Source organism: Schistocerca serialis, chromosome 4, assembly GCF_023864345.2.
Source record: "Schistocerca serialis cubense isolate TAMUIC-IGC-003099 chromosome 4, iqSchSeri2.2, whole genome shotgun sequence".
Classification (NCBI taxonomy): Eukaryota; Metazoa; Arthropoda; class Insecta; order Orthoptera; family Acrididae; genus Schistocerca; species Schistocerca serialis.
This window is the reverse complement of record NC_064641.1, coordinates 2,317,593-2,324,251: the sequence shown is the minus strand read 5'-3', so window position 1 is coordinate 2,324,251 and position 6,659 is coordinate 2,317,593. Positions and strand designations below refer to the sequence as shown.

Genomic DNA, 6,659 nt, shown 5'->3' with positions numbered 1-6,659 from the left:
ATTGATTTCCAGAATGAGATTTTCACTCTGCAGCTGAGTGTGCGCTGATATGAAACATTCCTGGCAGATTAAAACTGTGAGCCCGACCGATACTCGAACTCGGGACCTTTGCCTTTCGCGGGCAAGTGCTCTACCAACTGAGCTACCGAAGCACGACTCACGCCCGGTATTCACACCTTTACTTCTGCCAGTACCTCGTCTCCTACCTTGCAAACTTTACAGAAGCTCTCCTGCGAACCTTGCGAAACTAGCACTCCTGAAAGAAAGGATATTGCGGAGACATGGCTTAGCCACAGCCTGGGGGATGTTTCCAGAATGAGATTTTCACTCTGCAGCGGAGTGTGCGCTGATATGAAACAGGAGAGCTTCTGTAAAGTTTGCAAGGTACGAGACGAGGTACTGGCAGAAGTAAAGCTGTGAGTACCGGGCGTGAGTCGTGCTTCGGTAGCTCAGTTGGTAGAGCACTTGCCCTCGAAAGGCAAAGGTCCCGAGTTAGAGTCTCGGTCGGGCACACAGTTTTAATCTGCCAGGAACTTTCACCTCATTGATTTGTTCACAACTTTCGTGTGATACTATTTTCCTGTAGACTACAACATCATCGGCAAACAGTCTAATACCGCTGTCAATACAATCAACTAGATAGTTTACGTAAATCGTAAAAAGTAGTGTATCTATTACGCTGCCGTGGGGCACACCCGATGTTACTCTTGTTTCTGTCGATGTCAGCCCGTTCAGGACGACATACTGCTCCCTGTCTGTTAGAAAACCTTCTGTCCAACCGCATATGTCATCGGATAGACCATAAGCGACAGTGCGGAAGTGAGCTGAACGCCTTTCAAAAGTCGAGAAATATGGCAACAACCTGGGTTCCGGTATCTAGAACCTGTTCTATATCATGCACAAAGAGGGCCAGCTGTGTCTCGCATGACCGCTGTTTCCTAAAACCGTTCTGGTTTCTGTAGATGAGCTTCTCAGCGTCTAGAAGGGTCATAATGTCTGAACACAAAATATACTTCATAATTCTACAACAAATCGATGTCAGTGAAATTGGCCGGTAATTATGTGCATCCGATTTTCTACCCTTTTTATACATTGCTATGACCTGGGCCTTCTTCCAGTCCCGTGGAACTTCCCGCTGTTCCAATTATCTCTGACAGATGATGGATAAGAATGGTGCTGTATTTGTAGCATAATCAACATAAAACCTTATAGGGATAGGTCTGGGCCAGATGTCTTCCTATCGTCTAAGTATCTTAACTGTTTTACAATCCCAGATACACTGCACACTATGTCAGCCATCCCTGCGTTTGTTCAATAACTGAAAGCGGGAATAGTGCTGCAGTCCTCTACCGCAAACGAGTTTTTGAAATACGGGTTTAGAATTTCGGCCTTCTGTTTATCATCATCCGTTACATTACCCGTATTGTCAACAAGAGAAGGTATTGAATAATTTTTGGTGTTCATAGATTTTACGTACGACCAAAATTTTTTGTGCTTATTTTTAGAATTTGGAGATAAAATTTTGCTTCCAAATTGTTTAAAAGAATCTCTCATTGACCTTTTGACAGCTGCTCTCATTTCGCATAATTTCTGTTTGTTAGCGGGGCAGTGACTACGTTTAAAACGACTGAGCTAAATTCTCTGCTTTCTCAGTAACTCCCTGAAACGTTCTGCGATGTTTGTTGTGGATGCTGGTGGTCTATAAAAACTTCCTAATACAATGGTCACTCCTTATTGGGAGGATCCATCGTTGTTGGGCTCCATAAAACTACACTGTGCGAAAGAATTAAAGCGTCACATTTTTGAAAAGCCGACATTTTCCCCATTGCGACACAGACGTTGGAAACTTTGCCTAACCGTACCTACAACTATTCTCTCTGATGATGCAAAATCTTGGCGTCCTGCTACGTCACCTTCGGGTTCGTCGACGCTTCAAAGAAGCAAGGTGACGACACATATGGATAACAGGTCCCAGAGCTCAGAAATTGACGTGAGGTGTAAGGTGAGCTCATGACGTCACATTGACATCAAGTCTCAACGAAATTCTGCCCGCCGCTACCATAACGTGACTCTCGATGGGAAGGTTGACACAGACACCCTTAAGCACATCTCACCCCTCTTGTCACCAGCTCTGCGATGGAGATCAGAACCGCGACGCCCAAGGTTGAAATCACGCGGTTTTCCTATCGGTGGTCAACTAAAACATTCCAGACACGCCGCTGCTCAGAATCAACAAGAAAAGCCTCAGTAGGTGGCATAAACGGTGCTAAGGAAACCACATCTTTAGGGATCGAAAACAACAGTTTCCAGTGCGACTGGGGCTGCAGCTCCGTTGAAAGTGATTTGATCCCTGTTGGGGTGTAGCACGACTACTGATCCTGCTATTATATAGATGGTGAAACCACTGGACACCATTCAAAATAATTCGACGAGATTTGAAAGTGATTTGACATAGCAAAGGGTGTTTACGTCTTTTCTGAACTTTTGTTTCGTACGCTTCTACAGCCTGATCACAGATGGCGTGCAGAATTACCACGTGCGTGAATAAGAGGGTTCCTCTAAGACCTTCCAGCTCGATAAAACCCTCGGTGAAATATTTGCACCTCTGTTGAGCACTTTAAAAATGTATCTGTCCAGAGACAATTATTGACCTGTTCCTGGGCGCCTGCTGGCACGCAACACCTGTGACACACCTCAGATTCTGCGTGCTGGCAAGTAGTGTAGCACCACCCAGCTGTACGGCGTCAAAGGGGTTGCCTGACCACATACACCTCTGCATGTGCATTTTTAAAGTACTCAGCAAAGGTGCACAGATGGCACCACGGGTGCTGCTAAACTGGAGGATCTTAGAAAGACTCTTTGCCATTTTATTTAAGCATGTGTCAATACCCCTCTTCTCCAATTTTCACGTCACGAGAGTTTGCGAAATGGAGGACTGAGAAACACCGTCTGCTGCTTCGGATGACGCTGAAGTTCCGTCGAATGGTTTTCAATGGTCCTTGGTGGTTTCAGGCTTTATACCATGGTAAGAACTGCGGTCGCGCTATGCTCTAAAGGGGTGAGATCATGTTCAATGTGGCTGCGGCCCCATTATATCCTTAGAGAGTACACGAATCGTCGGGGGTTGCCCGCTGTGTCTGTGGTTATCAAGAACGTCGTCCTCTTGCACCCAACACTGCAAATTCTCGTGTCCGACCGCAAAATGTGCGCAAATGATCACCCCAAGGGAAGGGGTGGTTTCATTGACGCCCATTATGCTACTTCCTGCAGCCTTTTCTTATGGATTCTGAGTGGTAGTGTATACCCTTAAGAAAACTGCGTGATTTCAAAGCTGAGAATCGCAGTTCTGACCTTCATCGCAGAGGTATCGAAAGGAGGACCTCCCCATTGTGGTATTGAGTAGAATTGTGGAGAAATTCGGTGTCTATGTGAGATCAGTGACTCACCTAACAGCTTACATGAACTTCTCAGCTCTGGTCTTTCTCACGTATTTCGACTTCGTGGTCTTTGAAGCGTTGTTGAACCCGAAGGTGACGTCACATGACGCCACTCTTTTTTAACGTCACAGAGGAAAGTGGCAGGCACCGTCGAATCAAATTTCGAACTTCTGCTTCACAGTAGGGGAAACTTAAAGGGTTTCAAAAAAGTTGCCCTTCAATTGTTTTGCGTTGTGTTCGTTCCCGGATTATGTGCTTATTTTCCAGTACTATGCGTATCGTTTAGTCGCCTGCTGTTTCAGCTAATATGATAATGCCGACTCTTTGTTTTAATTCACGTCGACTGATTGTATTATATTTTCTGTTTTCTCTTCTACCCACCTATCTCTCCTCCAGTTGTAATCATACACGTTTTTCTCATGATGCTCGACCTATCTAGTCGTCTAAAGTCATAATAGTAACTACAGCTATCTGACTGCGCGCAGATGTAGATGGTCTGGGGGTTAGAGTTTTTGCCTAGTAACGCCGACTCCAAACGAACACCTCCAATGTTTCTCTGGTGGAGTCTCGAAGAAGGTCCATTCAGTCCTCAGAGGACAGCTGAAAATCTGATCGAATATAAAAAAAAGCAACGAAAGTGACCTTACATTTAAAGGCTTTGAACCAGGCTTGGTAAGATGCGATGGTTATTTATTGGCAGTGATAGCAACATCCGTCAGGTTAGAGAGTAAAGACGATAGCTGTGGAAGTCGCTGCAGATCCGAACGTCGCACTCGCGAACCTGCCAGCACCAAACACCACGAACAGGGAATTCACGGATTCCAAAACCACTCCAGTGATGTAGATACTGTAACTGGAAAACATGGCTCTGAAGCCATTAAACCTGGGCAGTGGAAGAATCGATGAATATGATTGGGTCGGATGATTCTTGTTTGACACTGTTTCCAGCTTCTGGCCGAGTTTACGTCCCAATAGTGAAACAGGAGTTCGGCGATGATTTGGAAGCCATACCGTCGTTTTCAGTGGTTCCATGCATACTCTGAAAGCTGACCTTACCGCCAAGGCTTATATGACCATTCTCGCTGATCAGATCCATCCCATGGTATAATGTTTGTTCCCCTAGAGCAATGTTCCAAGATTACAGGTCCCCTATTCACGCAGTTCGCAACGTATATAATTCGTTTTGTGATCACGAGGATGAATTTTTGCATCTCGTCTATGTACCAGAGACATTTTTATATTATTGGCTCTGTATAGGCTCCTTGGGAGAGAATGGTGTGTGATGGCTGTCACTCTGTTATCATTACCTGAACTTGCCACTATTTTGCAGGGAGAGTGGTATAATACTCCACGGAAAACCATACAGGATCTGTATTTATCCATTCCGTAACGACTCTATTCTGTTTTGAATGCCAAAACTTTTCCTATACTGTATTAGGCTTAAGTTTTTGGTGTTCCCGGATTTCTGTATTGCCTTCGTACTTTACTATGAGTTGTCCGTGTTGGTTTTAATAGTTCGTGTAATTACATTCGTTTTATACCTTTTTGTATGACGGTTAACTATGACAGTGCAAAACCTAAAATTGCGATCCCAGCTAAGTCCAATGGGCTCGCATTCGGGAGAGCGACAGTTCAAACCCGCGTCCAGCCATTCTGATTTAGGTTTTCCACGCTTTTCCTAAAGCGCTTCAGGCAGATTCCAGGATGGTTCCTCGGAAATGGCACGGCCAATTTCCTTCCCTATCCTTTCCTAATCCGAACTTGTGTTCCTTCTATAATGACCAGTAAAGACATTAAACGCTGATCTTCTCCCCCTGCTAAAGCTAATGGTCACGACTGAGCCGCCATAGTTATGCGGGGTCGCTCTCAGTATGGCTGGATATATTATGACTTTTTTCTCCAATTTATGTTCAGTCCAAAACAGATAGTCTCTACGCAGGAGCGATGATTGGTTAGGGACGATTGTCTTTAAGCTGCGTTAAATGACAAGAGGAACAATGTCATCGTAGTGGCGAAAAGTGTCAACAGAACTCCTATAGCAGTGTTTATAGCGGAAGATCGCTCCGAGCTACGCTTAGTAACTAGGTAGCAATAAGCGTGCCGGTAATTCCGAATTGAGTTTTCTGCGCTAGTATCTAGATTGGATGTCCGGATTGTGATTATTGACATACTTGTAAAGCCTGAATTGCCATACCAGAAAGACAAAAACCATTATAAAAGAGAACCTTTTTATAGAAATTTTGAAATGAAGCTCCAGTTTTACTTTAAATGGCACGTATGAAATAAATGACAATGGTTTCTCTTACCGCCAAATTTTGTTTTCGTATTTGGTGAGTATTTATGGACTTTTAAATGGTCTTCCGGCAGAGGTCTGGCTATGTCAGACATTTGTTAGTTGTGCAGTGGTTTTCCGCCATTGACCATACCGCAGTGGTAACGCAGGTTCCCGTCGGTTCACGTAAGTTAAGCAGCGGTCGTGCTTGGCTAGCACCTGGCTCGATCACCGTCTGGGTCTGCCGAGAGCTGTTGGCAAGTGGGGTGCACTCAGCCATTGTGAGGAGCTACTTGAGTAAGAAGTAGCGACACCGGTCACCAGATGGCCGGGAGAACGGTGTACTGACCACAAGCCCCTCTATATCCGCATCTGAGGACGCCTAGCGATGAGGATGACACGGCGGCCGGTCGGTGCCGTTGGGCCTGCAAGGCCTGTTCGGATGGTTTTTTGATTGTGTAGTAGTAGCGGTTTTCCACGGCAGTTAACAATTAATACCTTCTCCAAGAACTACTACATTATGCAGTGAGCTAAGAGATTTGTATCATTGCTTTGCTTTCTGTAACCACAAAACTCAATGTTTATAAGCCTATAATTAGTCTCAAACAAATCTTATAATTCAGGATGTTAGCGGTACAAATGTAAATATCTCTGTTGATAACCGAGGACAGTATTCTGAAGAACATTACATTGCATTTTCTTCATTTGCAGGCAAATAATCATATGTATTACGAGTAATGTGTCTTTAGATTTGTTAGTAACTCCAAGTATGTGTGGCACAAGCAAGCCATTAGTGTTTATTTTCTCCTGGGCAGCAGGTCAGGTGTTGAAGTCTTGATGTCTGGACACAATACGAAAAGTCTACACCGACAGGCATAGTCCACTTGACGGCGCAGTTACAACAGTGCAGGAAACATCAGATACTAAATTACGTGATGTGTTTGCGGGAG

The 6,659-nt window shown here is 44.7% G+C and overlaps 1 non-coding gene across 1 annotated transcript; it reads left to right on the top strand.

Moving 5' to 3' along the window:
* The first annotated feature begins 437 nt into the window (after positions 1–437).
* Positions 438–512, top strand: Trnas-cga (transfer RNA serine (anticodon CGA)). The gene has a single exon. It is a non-coding gene; the product is annotated as a tRNA-Ser (tRNA).
* The last annotated feature ends 6,147 nt before the right edge of the window (positions 513–6,659 follow it).